The sequence below is a fragment of the Pelecanus crispus genome, chromosome 3 (assembly GCF_030463565.1).
Source record: "Pelecanus crispus isolate bPelCri1 chromosome 3, bPelCri1.pri, whole genome shotgun sequence".
In the NCBI taxonomy this organism is placed as follows: Eukaryota; Metazoa; Chordata; class Aves; order Pelecaniformes; family Pelecanidae; genus Pelecanus; species Pelecanus crispus.
In genome coordinates, this window is record NC_134645.1 from 66,749,074 (window position 1) to 66,764,883 (window position 15,810).

Consider the following 15,810-nt stretch of genomic DNA (forward strand, 5'->3'; position numbering starts at 1 on the left):
ACTGTTCCATAAAATAAACGTATTTCTTAGAAACATGAGCAGTACTCAGAATGAGAGGGAGATTGCTGAAAAGCACAACTATGACTTGATTTCAGTTGCATCTCTCATGATCAGGGAAACGGGGGTTAAAAAAAAAAAAAAGGACCCTTGCAGTCCCCGATTGATGCATTCGAGCTGGTTGCCACCCTCAACCCTGTCACGCTCAGCATCTCCTCCCTCCTGCTGGGCTTCTGGGGCTAAGGAGGTCAGGTGAAGAAGCAAAGGAACACCCAAGCCTGCCAGCAAGTTACTTGGAGAAGCAAGCTGCTCCTTAACATCTGTCACACAGCATTTTATCAGCAAAGATTATCATCTCTTTCCCACGCTTGTTTGACAAAGGCAGGAGCTAATCCCAACATCATCTCATAGCCCCAACAGCTAAAAAGGAGTATAAATCAACATATCTAGGATTGGAGGTTTTTGCAAAATCAACTGGTACATAATCCTAAATGGACTTCTGACTTTTTTCATTGTATAAATAACTTCACTTCTTGAACTGTTACAATAAAGAAAAAATTATTCAACCAATTCAGTCTTTTGGCCACTTTGGATAGAAGTTAAATTCTGCTCTTAACCACTCTCTTCTACAATCGATCTGGAGTAAATCTACAGAATTTAAGGGCTAATCCAAACTTGCTGTGATGTAAATGAGAGACTCTGTCCCGCTAAATTTAGATTCTTCTATCACTAATTTGTTACATATATCCTTTATTTTAGAAAAAATATGGAGTTGGGGAAGAAAAAGACCAAATTAAAATGGAAACAAAGCTCCACTGTCATGGGTGGTAGAGACAGTCAGAGGTGACAGCAGAGCGTACAGGCAGTGCCAAACTCTGGCAGGAAGCAAAGATCTAGAAATGCTTTTCTTTTTCTTCAAGAAAAAAAAAAAAAAGAAAATGGAAAAGTAGACACTGAAATTGAGAGGCTAGTTTCACTCTTTATAACACTGACAGGCTTTAACCACTTGTGACAAGGTTTCCAGCTGAGAAGCCAGGCTGAAATCTTCCTCAGGCTTTAAGCCAAGTCAGCTGGGACACTGCCAAGAATAAAGGTAGGGGAATAAAAAAAAAAAACCCAGAAGGCCTCCTCCCCCAGCTTCTGCTTAAAATGCCAACAATGTTTATCCACAAGAGTTCACGAGGTTTCAACTGAATGTGGAAAAATTTCCAGTTAGAAAAAGCAGCGTGATCTTGCAGCAAAGTACCTTTTTGGTACGCATGCTGACCACCACTTCAAAGTGCATTGACACGCAGCAGTTGGGTACCAGCTCTCGCTTGTAGAAAATCCCGAGGGAAATGGCAGTCAGGTAACTGGCAATGAAAGGACTGAGAAACTGAAAACTGGCAAATGGGTGCCAGGACGGCGGGGGGGGGGGGGAGTGGAGGTAAAATGGAAGGGAGCAAAACAACCGGGAGGACAGCGAATACGTCAGCTGGCAGAAAGGAGCTGGCAGGGGTCCATCTGAGGGAAGGAGAAGGGCCCAGGTCACGGCACTTTCAGCTGCTAGAGCCTCCCCCAAGTATTTGGTCCATAGCACCCCACGAGCACAGCAAGCACCCCACAACCCATTCAGGTTCCCTCACCCCCTTCTGCTCGCCCTGACAGTCGCACTGAGCAGCTCCACCCAAACTCCGCGGGAGCTCTGTTCGCAACAAAACCACGCTATTCCTCATAATCCCGGAGTCGCTGAGGTGGGAACGCACCTCTGCACACCCTCTAGTCCAACCAGGGTCAGGTGAAGCAGGGTGCTCAGCTCCGTGACCAGTTGGATTTTGAGAATCTCCAAGGATGGAGACTCCGTAGCCTCTTCCTATTTATGCAAACTTGACCAAGGAAAAAGTTCTGCTATCCAAGCTCCAGCGTGTGCGTGAATGCTTTGCGTAAGTGAAAAGGGTGGAAATGGAGATATACCTCCTATTTAATGCAAAGTAATGGGAAAAATCAGGCATCTGCACGTCCAAAGATGTAGCACGTTGGCCTTCAGCTTCCTCTGCAAAAAAAAAAAGGGGGGGTATAACAACATGCCGCTGCCGCGCAGCCCCCTGCACCGCCCCGCAGCCCCCCTCCCGCCTCCACGGGCACCCGTGGGAGCACCTCGGCCCCCGCACAGCGCAGCGCGGCGCGGCCCTGCCCGCCCGGCCAGCGGCCCCGGCTCCTCCTCCTCCTCCTCCTCCTCCTCCTCCTCCCCGCCCCGGCCCGCCGGCCGTCGCCTCCTTCCACCTGCGCGGCGGCGGCGCCGGGAGCCCCCGGGCCGGGAGATGTGAGCGCCCATGGGCGCCGGCCAGCCGCGGCGGGGGGCGGCCTGGCTGCCGCTGCTGCCGCCGCTGCTGCTGCTGCTGCTGCTGCCGCCGCCCCCCGCGGCGCACACAGGTAGGTGCCGGCGCTGCCCGCCCCCGCCGCCCGCCGCTGCGGGGCGTCCCGGGCCCCCCGGTGGGGGCGGGGGGTGCGCATCCCTCCCCGGGACGGGGCGGCCAGACGGGACCCCCGCGCCGCGGCTCCCCGGCGCCGGCTCCGCGCTCGGTTATCCTGGCGCGACGGCCGGCCGGGGCAGGCGGAGCTGGCCTGGCCCGGCCCCGCGGGCTCGCCGAGCCGAGCCGAGCCGAGCCGAGCCGCCCCGGAGCCCGCGCAGGCGGCCCGGGATGCGGCTTCGGGGCGCTGCGCGCCGTTCGTGTCAGACAGCAGCGCCTTTATCGTGTTTCTGGGCTCCGGTGCTGCACTGGAAGAAGAGGACTGGGTATTTCTGCAACGTTGCTTCAGCTTTTTTCTTTTCTCCGTAGTTGTGCTGGAAGTAGGTTTTACAAGCTGTGCGTTAATTTGCTTTCCGCTGCACGCTGATAGCGTGCTCTTGAGATCGTCCTTGTTACACGCATCGGCCTAATTCCCCGAATACTTTTGCTGTTTATATCTTCCTCTGTGCTTGACAGTCGCCAAACCCAGGGGTCCCACCCGAGCAGTCAAGAGACAGACTAAAACAACAGGCAGGATGGGTTTTGGCAGAGATACTCAGCTCATGTGCCAGCGTCCCGAGTGGCTCCGATTCCCTTTTCCCACCTGTAGACCGGAGCACCGGTGACGGCCGCACAAGCCAAGCGCAAGGAGACAGAGCAGGAAAGGTGGGAGCTGGAGTGGGCTGTGGGAGCGGCTCTAATAGCAAACAGTCAAGGGCACGAGCAATGGTGTTACCAAGTGGCAATGAGCTTGTCAGCCGTAGCTGTCGAATGTGTGCGCGTGGTGGGTCCCCTGCTGCTGTTAAAAGCATCGCACGCAATTTCTTTTTTTATATCCCTTGAGTACAGAACTGGGCAAGGCATGGCAGAGATTAGCACATCTCCTGAGAAACCTACTCTGTCTTCGTGCTCTTGTTCTCTGCTGCAAATGTTGCCTCCAAAACAAAATACCTAAAGACGGAGTCTGCTCCCATTTAAATGCACAGCAAAACTTAGAGATCCCGTGAGAGCTGGATGGTAGTAAGGACTGTTCTTTACATCCTCAGTGCTCTTGAGTAGCACTGTGTCTCAGTTAGCTCTTTTGACAAACTACTCTGTTACGCATCCGTGATCTTGAGTGGCTTTCAGAGGTACCAATGCCAGTGTCTTTTTAGGTAACTGACCATGTTGTTTTCTCCTTATTTAAGTCTGCTGATCATCAGTGCAAGTGTTTTAGAAAATCTGTATAACTGGCATTCAGTTGCCCTTTAAAAAAAAAAAACAAACTTAAAATTTCATCAATACTGGTTTTGCTTCTGAAGAAGGTTTAGAAAAATATCAAGGGAGTTATGCTGGCTTTGTCTAATGGTTGTTCAAGGGAAAAGGAAATCTATTTGCACATTCCTGAGGTTTTAGCTGGACATAATTTCAGGTTTTTGTTGACAGCAATGCCAGTACGGAAGGGAGAGCTGTGCCTTTCACTAAAGGCTTAGAGCTTCCATTTTTACCTCTTCAGCGTGAGACAGTAAAAGTTGTTTTAATTCAGCCTATCAGTGTTTTGCTAATAATGGAAAAAATTATAAGAGGTGCAGAACTGTCATAGTAGTGCTCCTGCTCTTTCTTCAAAGTGAAGTGAGAGGTAGAGGAGTCTCTTTTGGGTACCTTCTTCCAACAGAAGCAGCCTGGGTTGCCAGTTGCAAGCAGATGTAGTCCTGAAAATATTGCAGTTGTCCTGAGGGCTTGATCTGGTGCCGGAATAGGAACAGACTGTACAGGAGCCCAAGTGCCATGGAAGGCAGTTTTACAGCAGGACTTCACAGACTCAAACTCTTGCATCTTATGGGATCTGTGCTGCACCCGTCCCTTTGGCTTCTGTTGTTGAGTTCCTTTCTAAACTCTTTAGCAGTGGCATTTAAATACTAACTTATAGTTGGAAGCAGCGGCATTTAAATACTAACTTATAGTTGGACCTTTGCAAAACACCTTTCATTTTCACTGTGGTGTGTTAGTGGGTGCAGTCTTATTCTTACAGGCTATCTGAGCATTACCTGGCTTTGCCCAGGACAAAACTTTTACTTGCCACTGCACTCCACTGGGATTTTTGTAAATTGGCATTTCACTCGCTGTTTAAAAATCTGTACTCTAGAACAGATGAAAAAGCACAGAAAATGCAGAATTGAAAAGCAAATGGGAAAAAATGGAGAATTCATTCTTTAATCAACAGGATCGAGAAATGTAGCATGTTCTTCTTTACCGCATGAGAGAGTTTAGCAATTTTTGTATGCAATGCATAAGGATAGGAAGGAACATCCTGAATTTTGGAAGTAGTAGAATCTTCCTCTATTGATTTACCAAGCTCCATCTTAAATCCTTCCCCATACTCCTAGTGGAGATTTCCCTAACCTCATTATTCTGACATTAGAGAAACCTTTAAATTTGTAGCCCATAGAGTCCCGTCCCTGTCTTGTAGATCTATACAGAAAAAAAGAATGCAACAGATACTACACCATATACTTATTCTAAGGAAAGGGAAATGAGCCTGAATGCTGTACAGCAAAAGTAGAAGCTTTTTGATATACTTAAGGCATGTTTACTATTTTTGTTCAGGTAAGGCACATGATTTTGAAGCAAATCTCTCAATCATTTCACCTACTGTGCTTTTGTCTGTATTGTGACGCAGCCTTGGAACTGGATTTCTTCTGGATGAAGCTGCCCTGGAAGATGTGCTCCATCAGCATATCCCATGCAAGTAGAGCTAGTCCAATGTTAAAAAGAAAAAAACTGAAGTGTGTAGAGTGTAGACAAGATTTTCTCAATACCAACATTTTCATGTAACAGACCTGCTCATATTAGGTTGCGTTACTCACTAACGTAGACATAGCCTTAGATCCCGCTGGAGTTGGTATATAGCTGTGCCAACTACGTTTCTTATGATGGGACCTTGAAAGCTTCCCCTTTTTAATGTTCTCTAATAGTTGCATAAGTTGCTCGGTCTGCATTGACACACCTGATTTCATTTACTTGTCTTTCGTTGTCCACTTTGTCATATTTTTACTAATAAATAGGTCTACATTTTGAGAAGCAGCTTCAGGCCTCCCGTTAAGCAAATTTCAGAATGCTTTCTCTCACAGTTACAGAGCGCTGAAATGTACAAAACATCTCTTTTGATCAAGATGTTGTTCTGGGAAATACAGAGTAAAAGGATAAAAGGGGTCACGGCATGGGCTTTGAAGTTAAGCCATTGAGCTGGTGTTCAGGGACCACACTGATGCCCAGACATAGTTTATCACGTTAAAACCATCCAGAAGGCAGGCAATATTCCAGTGCTAATAATCCACATCCTTTCCTTCTCGCATACCCACAGTCAATCCCTGAGAAGGCTTCCTGATGTCAGCGTACACACAGTGCTTTGAAAATGTGAAGTCCCTGTGTGGATGCTGCTCCTGGATTTGAGAGGAAGGGAGAGACTGCTGTTTGCAATTCGCTCCCCCCGAAAACTGGGACAGCAGAAGCAGCTTGCTCAGCTTATTTTGATAGAAACAAAGCCTGAACAACCACTTTTATTCCTGCATGAATACATGGCCTTTGAGCACCAGTCATAATTTGTGAAGGACAGAAGTGAAATGCTTGGCTCCAAGCTGAGCAGTGCTGAGATGTTTAGGTATTGACACAAGGTGGTTCAAGGTACATTTTGCATCTGAGAAGAGGCTGATCTGTTGCGTTGGCACAGCCAGTAAGTATTAGCTAAAGTATTAAATAGTGTACTGAAACATCAGATTATTTCATATGTATATATATAAGGCACGCAGTGTGCATGTAATAAATAGGCTAATCGCCCTGTGGATATACTCTGTGATGTCAGTGTCCTGGGAAGTTTATAGATTACACTTGAAGTGATGGCTATACATCACACAAGCACAGTAAGAACTCACAGAAAATTGTCGTCTTTGATTAGCTAAATGATTCGAAGAAGAAAAAAATATGTTCATGCAACAGTAGAGATGAGAAAAGCAGTGGGGAAAAATACTGTAAAATATAATGATTTTTGAACCCTCAGACAACTTGACGATTTTGTGCACGTAGTATTTTGTATTACCTAGTGTATGCCTATATACTCAGCAGGATTGAACTGCATTTGTGGTGGTGATAATCTGTGTGTTTACTGGAGAGGGCATTAAGCTTCAGTAATAAGAGTGGGAGTATATGGGAGGGCTGAGCTTGCGTTTTAGTGGGATATTTCCTGGCTCTCTACCAGCATGAAGGAGAGAAGAATAAGTGTAACATAGTAATAAATAAAAAAGGGTATTGGTGTAAGGAGAACTATGGTCTATGAAGGAGGAGTGTCATGTTCATATAGTCGAAAGGCTCATCCTTGTCGTCTCCTCTCCAACTTCCAGTCTTGTGCCAGGCTGTTTCAGACAATGCTGCGATCTGCGCTCTGGTGGTTGGCTTTGCTTGTGGTTTCCACAACTTGGCAAATTCTTACTGCCTGTTAATTAGGAATGGAAATGGTTAAAGGGGGTAGTTCATTCTACAGAGAAGCTTTGAACGCCGTTGGGATTTGTGAGTAAAGTCCAAAACTTAGATGTGCATTGCGGTTCCCCATGCAGATGTTCAGGTTCACTATTCTAGCTGATAACCTTGCCCTTCCATGGCTGTTTTTCTCTACTGGCCTTTATAGTCTTAATTCTAAGAGAAGCAGGTGGTTAGGATTACTCAAGTCATTTGTGCTTGTGTGGTTCCAGTTTATGTTTGTTTTTGTAGTTGTGGCTTATACAGATTGATTTCTGCTGATTGATTTCTCTCTGAGAACTGGTGTCAGTTATCTACAACCACAGGATGAATAGCCAAGAGAGAGAAAAATCACCCTTTATGAGCCAAACAAGAGCTCCCATATTTTAAGAAGCTTAGCTTTGTAAGAGCCTGAATTCTGGAAGCCAGGCCCATCCCTAGACAAAAATGAGGTTTTATTAGGGAGCTGTGTTTAAAAGATGTACAGATCTGTTTGTGCTTTATACTTGGTGTACCAGTAACTTGCAGCTTTTTATCCACTGCTTGTCCTATCTTGGAAAAAGTACAGTAAAACTAGATAAATCAGAAAGAAATGGAAACAAGTTGTAGTACTGGAGGTATGGGATAGTTTACATATGAAGAGATTAAACAAACTGTATCTCTTTCTCATAGAAAAGGATGACTTTTCCTGTCTGCCTGGCTGCTGCAAGAGTATTTTAAGGTCAATAAAGGGACAGGAGGAAGACTGTAGTTCCTTCTTCCCTTCTTGATGCCCCAGCACCTTGAGCTAAATCTCACCTGATAGGTTAGCTATTTTTCAGCCTTCCATTTTCCCATCACAGAAATGGGAGTGGAACAGGCATGTGTCCAAAGAGAAGAGAAGACAACTGTTGCTTCAGGAAATGCAAGCATCTTACATGCTGTTACCAAGATTTATGCATTTGAGCTTAATCACACTCCGTGCGTAAAAACACACACGAGTGGGTATTGCAGCTCTTAGATGAAAGGGGTTGATTTATTTCCTACTGGTTTCTTAAAGGCTGGAGGGAGCAGTTGAGCTAGTATTTATTATTGTGTCTGCTTTGCACAAGGCTTCACTTCTCTCGGCTTTCCTTGTCTTTTCCAAAAAAACATCAATATCCTGCTCTTAGGGGGTACTGCAGTCAAAATAGTACAGTACAGGATGTGGCTCAGAAGCACTGAAAATTGCCTGAGGCACGTGTAATTGCTGACAGGGCTTTTTCCCACCGTAAGTAGGTAGCGGACAGACACAGAAGTAGACCTGTTCAGCTCTCTGAGTCTAAATCAACCTGCAGTAGCTCAAACATGACTGAGAGCGAGCTTCTTCACAGCCCAGGCGATGGCTGGGCTCCTCCTGAGCTCCTCAACAGCCTGTGTTGGCTGTTCCCTTGAACGTCAGCGACACCGCACTGTCCCTTGGATCCCACTGTGTGTGTCACCACCTCTAACGCCATTTCTGAGGCAGCCTTTCATAACTTACGTGTAAAAGACGTAGATGATTATGCTGAATAACTCCTTCTGTATAGCAAAATCACTTTAAATCTATAGGCGGGTAAATGAGTCTAAAAATCATGACTGGTGGTTTTAACAAAAAATGCTTGTTGAGTACAGGAAAGATAGTAAAAAATACTACTGTACCTATAATTAGATACTGGCTTGCTCACATCTGAAATGACTGTGAGACACTCTGAACAGTCATACAGTGCCTCAAAACACACCAGCCTGCACCTGACAGGAGACCAACAGAAATGGGTGGGTACCGCAGGAAACCTTCATTTCTTGCGAGTTCTCTACAGGCAGTTGCTTCCCAAAGGTACTTATGTCCTTGATCATCTGTGGGGAGAAGCATAAACGTGGGGTGCAAGAGGGCAAAATTAATCTGCGAGTGCTTTGAGTAGCAGAGATGCTCTGCAGGCTGCCTCACATCTGCTGGGGTATCGCCGGCCGGTCTCCAGCACCGTGCAAGAGATCAAACCTAGAGCCGTGCCGGCTCTTCCATGGGGTGAACTTGAAATTGCCTCCTCCCGTTTGCAGGCACTGGCTGGGGACTGGAAGTAGGCTGCTTATGGTCGTTCGGACGGGGGTGGCTGTGTGACTCCATCAGACCGATCGCCTGCGAGAGATGAGGCATTGTAAGCTTGCTGGGAGTGTTGGTCCTTCCTCTCAGATCTTGGATGCAGAAGGTGGCATTTGACTTGCATCTTTTGAGGACTGCCTTTCCCTCAGAAATGAAGGCAAGTGCTCATCCTTCATTGACACCACACTCAATCTCCTGCCCAAGGGAAAATGTGGATTCAGAAGAGGGGATTTCACTAATTAAATTAATTTGGACTCCAAGAAAAGCAAAATCCCTTCTCTAGATAAGCCATCGGTAGGTCAGAGAGCAAGGAGCAACACCTGTTAGGCAATAAATGTAATGCTGTCAGTTCTAATGGGACTGTTGTTGCCTAATAGATATTAGCCAGTACTAAATGATGAAAGCCAAAACTAAGTTTTGCTCAGTTTATCTTTAAAAAAAACCCCAAACCTATTTTATGCAAGGATGGATTAGGAGTGTTCCAAAATGTGGTATATCGGGATTCGGCTGATAACTGTCACACAGCATAATTTTTACAATATTTCAAGCAGAAAGCTTGCTTAACCCTTGGGTATTTGGAGAAACAAATGTAAGATGTCAGAGTTATACTAATAACATTTTTTTTATCTAATTTTTTTAAAATTCTAATTAAGCATTTTCTTGGCTGTTGGGTTGTGGTTGATCTAAGTAGTAACAAATTGGTAATGCTAAACATGTTCTAGGGAGAAAAGAAAATCCTCAAAACTAAATGCTGTACAGTTGGCCTATTTTCAATATTTTATATAACTTCAAAACATCTGTTTTAAAAAGCAGCTATTGTGTCATGAAATTGTGTCAACAGTGGGCTTTTAAAATTTAGTTCTTTTTGACAAAAAACGTTTTTGCATTCCAAACTTAAAGACTCATTCAATTTGATAATTTAAAAAAAAAAAAAAAAAAAAAAAGAAAAACACAAAACGTCTCTGATGGATTATGACTCTGAAAGCCTTGAAGGGGTTGTAAGTAATTTTAGACAAGCACACCTTGAATTTCACTCACCTTGTTTCAGGCCGGTGTTGATCCCTCAGAATTAATAGAAAACATACCTACAATAACTTTCTCCTGTTGGAGTGCATCAGGGAAAGATTTTTGCAGCAGGGCATGGTTAGGTAGTACGAGCTCTACTCTTGCACTTGCAACCTTCAACACAGTGGGAAGAAAATTCAGTTTATTTCGTTTCTGTCATACAAGTTAGTACAAAGGAATGGATGTCAGCTGCCATGGCCCTCTCCAGCTGTCTCCTAGCAAGCCTTTAATGGACTGGGAAGACTTTCTCCTCCTTTCTAAAGCTGTGTCTTTCTGGACTGAATCTGAAACGTTCTTTGACCAATATTCTCTGTAGGCGCATTTTTATTTATCCAAACCACGTCCTAACTTATAAACACAAGGCTTCACACGGAGGAGGAAAGCGTGTCGCGGCAAGCTGCAGCTTCAGGCCCCTTTCTGCATCTCTCCCATTCTTCAGGCTGTATTTCCACTCGCACTCTTTCCCCAGATGACCTCCAGGGATTCACCTGTTTTCAATGGCAGCCTGCCTGTTTCTTCAAACCCCACATGCCCCAGTCTCGTCCTTCTCTCACGTTTCCCCACCTCTTCTCTCACGCTTTTCTGTCTGCTCCACCACCTGGTTTACATTTATTCTTATGACTCCGTTTCTCTCCCCTTCTCTCTCTCGCCTGTGCCCCTTCTGAACAGGGAGTGACGGGCTCCTGTTCTGGGAGGGCAAGAGTGTGCTTTGTGGTTAGCTCTCGAGCGCTGTTATGACTTGAACAGGAAATCACCTCCGCGCTCCTCCCCACATTCCTACCAGTGCTGCTCAAGTCAAAGGGTTTTGCTAGCCCGGCTTCGTACCCGTTGGTCCCAGAGCTCCAGCGACCCACCAGGAGAAAGGCAGCTAAGCTGTAATGACTCCTCCTCATTATCCAGCCTCTTGAGCTCAAGTCTAAGAGAATCAGCACAGAGAAAAACTTTCAAGCCCACTTAGTTTAAAAAAAGTTAACTCATTTGTTTAAATTGTTGTTAAAATGACTAAGAGCAGGTAATGACATTTGCTAACGTGTATTCCTGGCTTTGATGGGTTTCCCTTCCTCTCTGTCATGTCTGTTCTCCAATTTTGGCTGAGTTCCCCTGTCTGCCACTTGGTGTACTCCCTTGCATTCCTGCACGGCCAGTGCCAGCTTGCTTGAGGCTGCAGATGTGCCAGAAAAGACAGCCCCAGCCCTCTGCTAGCGAGTGCCACCAAACACGACGCTAAGTGGACATTTGTTCTGACTGAGTATGACCATTTTTATGTTACGCTGAGGCATGCGTTTAAGGGAATATTTTTCACTGAGAACAACATAACCATTGAAAGAGATGAGCTGGAGGAAGAAAAGAGAGCAAAAATTCCTTAAAAAATGGAGAGCGGCAGCATGGAAGGAGCAAGCAAGCTTTCGCGGGCGTTTGGGGGAAGTTACCCAACGCTGAACAGAAAAACTAAAGAAAGGGCAGTGGCTTACAGCATCGCCAGAAGCCAATGTTTAGTGTCCTGCATTGCTCCTAAATTGCTTGATGCTTCACTGATGGGTCTAAGCTCCCAGTGGGAAGAAGTGAATTGGGGACTTAGCCTGTTTGAGAGGCTGCCCTCTCAGAGGTGTGTGAGCATGGATTAGATCCGTGGCCTTGAAGTGGCACCTGCAAATGGTGAGGCACAGGGAGTGCCTGCAGCGTAGCCTGTAAATTCAGTGCCCAGCACAAAGGAGCTGCTTCCATCAGGGGCGCTCCCAAGGGCCATTTTCGTATAAGAAAATACAGCAGTAATTGAAGCCAAAGTCTCTGTTGTTGTCAGAAGAGGAGTTCCTCGTTTAAATTCTGAGACAATTCTAGGGGAGGAGTCCCTGGGTTTTACTGCTGTGGCTATTGGGAAAAGCTGTGTTGCAGTAATGCTCACCTTTCTGTCTTAATGCTTTCCACATCACTCACTGTCTTAAATTATATCTTACAGTTGTCTAGAGAGGCCCTGTGACCTTCTTTATTGTTTTATTTTATTGGATAATTGGGTGTTTGCACCGTTGTAGCCGTGCCACAGTAAAATACAGCAGATGATCGCTCTGCTTGAGAGCAGTGCAGTCAACAATAGTACTTACACAGGAGGCATTTCTGTGCCAACAGGTCAGCTTTCAGCGGGTCCTCTGTCTTTTTTCCATCCCAGAACTATAGCCAGTGTACAGAAGAAAAAAAAAAATCTATATTTTTATGTATTTGTGTATTTTTATGCTTTGGTTACCTAACTCAAGCGAAAAGTTAACAAATCTGCTCATAGCGAGAGGGCACAGGTAGTTGCAGCTGTATTTGTTCAGTAGCATTGAGATTAAACAGCGGTTTGTCACTGAGCTAGGCAGTGGTGCCTCCTAGCAGACAAAAAGCAGATACACTGAACGGATAATAGTTGTAACATCAAAATTATGTGTGTTTGTATTTGTATATATGTGTGTGTATGTATGTGTGGGTAGACAGACAGATACGGAAAACTAAATTTTGAATAGTAGCGACTCAAGCAAGGCACATACCTGGCAGGGAGCTCTACGCATTTAAAACTGACCACTTTTTTAAACCCAGCAGACACTTTCACAAAGAAAAGATGAGGTGCCTGCCATGCAGTCATCTACTCATGTGAATAATCTCACTGACGTCAGTGGGTTTTTTCACTCACGCGTGAAGGTGTTTTCAGGCTAAGTCATGTCTATTTTGGAGAGTCTTGCAGTAGCTTATTCTAAGATCAGGACTTGGCTCTTCCTTGTGGTGGTGAAGTTTGCAAGCCTATATTACTACTTTCTTTCCAGTCCAGGTGTGCAGTCATAAAGATGTAAAGAAGGATATTAGTCAAGGTTTGATTTACAGCATTTCCAAAGACAGTAATAAGGGCTCCAGGTTTTTCCATGCAAGAAATAAATAAAGTGGCTTGGTTATACTGGGAAGTGATGACAGCCACTGTCGATGAAACGGACTAAACCTAGCAAAGCAACATGTATGACCGATTTCTACTCTCACATAGGCCAGTACGAACTGAAAATACTCCATGTGACATGCCATTAATCCTGGTTAATGGAAAGAAGATCAGAATATAACTGGATATATTGTGTTTAAAGACAAGATACTGAAATAAGCAGCTAATGGACATACTTGAGTCCTTTTCTGACTGATAACCACGGAACATACAAGCTCTGTGTATGAGCTATTTTCTATGCATGCCTTCTGATACTATTGAGCATTGAGTAGACATGAAGGAGCTTATTCTTAAGTCTTCCTGGAGAAATAGGGGAGTATGGTAGTCTTATTCTTGTTTTACAGATATAAATTGAGGAATAAAAAACTTGCACGATTTGTTGTAAGGGCAAACAGAAGCCTTTACTAAAGGGGCAAGACCAGAAATAGAAACCAAATCTCTGCTTTTACAGCAAATGGAAAGTTAACGGTCTCGGTCCCTCTGCCTTCCAAATCGCACTGAGCTGGGGGCAGGTGGGAGCACGCCGGCAGTGTTGTAATGCTTTAGATCTTGTAAAGATACAGTCTGTGGGTTCTGTGTGCTGAGATTGGCTCATCTGCTGCAGTCAGTGTTTCTGTTTTGAAACTTCATTTACCACAGCAGAAACCACACTGGGAGGAGGGAAATTTAAAAAAAAAATAAAAATCGACAAAACCCCACCTTTACATGTTACTAGTTTAAAAATATTTTAATGCAACAGACAAATGCATGACTATTGCTACTTTGAAATGTGCTCAAGGAATATAAATGTTTTTATGCAAGGGTGGACAAATGTGCAAAGGTACAGGCAAACAAAAACCATTCAGAAAACCAATGGAAGTCATTTCCCTTGTCTGTGATGAGTTGGCTGCCTCTGGCCAGTTCAATTTGGTGACTATGGATTGGCCTGATAAGGCCTACACATTTTAAAACCCTTTAAAGGAAAAAGGTGTGAAAAGTGAGCTGTTAGGGATGTTGTTAGCTGTCCTGTACCTGATTCGGCAGTACCCCCGCCAAATTTATTACTACACGGTGTGAAGCCAGACTTATCAGATGGTATAAGAAAGCCTATCAAAATGGGGCTGGCAGTGACCTTAAGAGATCACCCAGTCCATCCCACTACCAGAAACAGAAACAGCTAAATTAGTGTCATTTCTGGCAGGCATTTCTCTAATCTGCCCTTCGCAACATCCAGCAGCCCTCCCAGGTGACCCATCCTCGTGTGTTGCTCCTTTTCCTACAAGGGGTTACTCCCAGTGCCTCCTTTCTTGTTGAAACTGAACTCCAGTCCTTTTCCTCCTTGTTCGTGGTGGACATGGAGGATAGATTATCCTTCTCATGTAAAGACTTACAGTGTTCCCTGCCACTCCTCCCCAGACAAGGTGCATCTCTGATAAATTTACCTGCTAGGGAAGCAGAGATCAAGGCTGATGGGCTCGACCACCATCTCCACTGGAAGGAGAGAGATGCACCCTGTCTGGTCCATCCTAACTCGAGAGATGAACCAACCTATGGAAGAGTTTATCTTCCTCTCCTCTTTATGACCACTGCAAAGTAGATGCCTCGCTTAGAGCCCAAGTTACCAGAGACAAATCTCCTCCTCATCTGCTATGGTCTTTGTGGTACAAAGAATGAAACTTGATGCATGGATGATTTCTCGTAGTCCATGTAATGCTGGTTTTGGCTTAGTAGCATGCACATTAGTGGTTTAGGAGCTTCTCTATTTTATTGAATAGATGTTGCAAATTTTGAGCTGTTTTATTCGCTCTCTTGGGCAGCTTCATCTTTACATTTGGATTAGTTTCACCTGAAACAGTTGCAGAGGACGTTTATTTTGGGGGAAGTCAAAACTTTTATTTTTTACGTTCGGTGTCTCCCACTTGGAAGCAAATGTTAGAGTAAGGCAGATTCCTGGAGGTCTCTTTCTGCTTGCTTTCACATCCCCTAACATCCTGAAACTTCTTTTATTTCATTATAATTGAGTCTATAGTTTGAGTTCTTGCAAGATGACTGTCACTGGGCATTTCTGTGTTCAAGGAAACGGGACTTTCTACATACTTTTTGGAAATAAACAAGCTTGCCCTAAGGACTATACCTGATGAAACTTGTTCTCCGACTAGAAAAATTTTGAAAGCCACTGAACACTAGCTAACTGCTAGAGCTAAAAGAAAGCAACATTAAAAATACCCTCTATAAACAGCCTTATGATCTGAAGATACAGATGCAGGCATACACCAGAGTTTGTTTTGAACGTTAACATACAGCTAGAGGCTTGGAAAACCCGGAGTTTCCACCGAGACAGTTTAAAGTAATTGGTCTCTACAGAATTACAAGGAGATTGTTTTAATAAATGTATTGCAGAGAAAAGCTTTTACTGTTTGGTTCAAAGACAGCTAGAAGTCAGCAAGTTAATCAAGAAAATGGTGGTGACTTTTACTTACAAAAGCAATTATATGTTACATGTAGAGGAGGATGAATACTGTTACTGTAGTAATAGTGAAATAGACTACAAAAAACCCTTCAGGTCTGCTTAAGGAAGTAACAAAGGTCAAGGTCTATTAAGTCACACAAGTTCCCGCTGTTGGTGTTAATATGCTTTATTTCCCCCTTTCTTTGTCTCTCTTATCTTAAGAACTAGAATTGCATCCCTGGAGGAAGAGCTTATGGGGTTTTGAAAAGTCCTGAAGAACCAC